Below are 853 nucleotides of genomic sequence, written 5' to 3'. Positions count from 1 at the left end.
TCATGGGAGAGTTGACTCATTGGAAAAGACTCTGATGCTGGGAGGAATTGGGGGCAGGAGGAGAAGGGGACGACAGAGGATGAGATGGCTGGATGGCATCACCGACTTGATAAACATGAGTTTGAGTGAACTCCGGGAGTTGGTGATGGACAGGGAGGCTTGGAATGCTGCGATTTATGGGGTTGCAAAGATTCAGACATGACTGAGTGACTGAACTGACTGACTGAACTGAACTGTCCACAGTGGTGACTTATAGGCGTTTAGAGGGGGAGGTAGCTTCTATTTTGTGTACTTCCTTGTGGGATTGTTTTTGTAATTAATGTGCATTTTTTTCAGCACAATTTTACTCTAGCTTCCCTCTTCTGGTCTCCCTGAAAACTATCCCTGAAGACATGAAAGCAGAAGCTCGGGAGAACTCATATGTGGTTGAAATTTTAATTAGCATCTACTCTGGATACAGGGTGGCACACCAGGCAGCTCAGAGGTAAAGAAACTACCTGCCAGTGCTGGAGACGCAGGAGACAAGGGTTCGATCCCTGGGTCGGGAAGATCCCCTGGAGGAGGAAATGGCAACCCACTCTGGTATTCTTGCCTGGAGAATCCCATGGCCAGAGGAGAATGGCAGGCTGTACAGTCCACAAGTTTGCAAAAGAATCGGACATGGCTTAGCGACTAAACCACGTGCCACTCACAAACTCTAGAATTTTTGGCAAGAGACTTAGTTCTCTGCCTCTTAGTTTTACCTCCAGTAAAATGAGGATCTAGTAACAGTGCCGGCCTCAGAGTGACCATAAGAATTCAACGTGCTAAGGTAGGAGTGGTTCACAGGAGCATGTGTGTTCAGTCGCTTCAG

Source organism: Bison bison, unplaced genomic scaffold (assembly GCF_000754665.1).
Source record: "Bison bison bison isolate TAMUID 2011002044 unplaced genomic scaffold, Bison_UMD1.0 scf7180017864478, whole genome shotgun sequence".
In the NCBI taxonomy this organism is placed as follows: Eukaryota; Metazoa; Chordata; class Mammalia; order Artiodactyla; family Bovidae; genus Bison; species Bison bison.
This window is presented reverse-complemented; position numbering follows the sequence as displayed.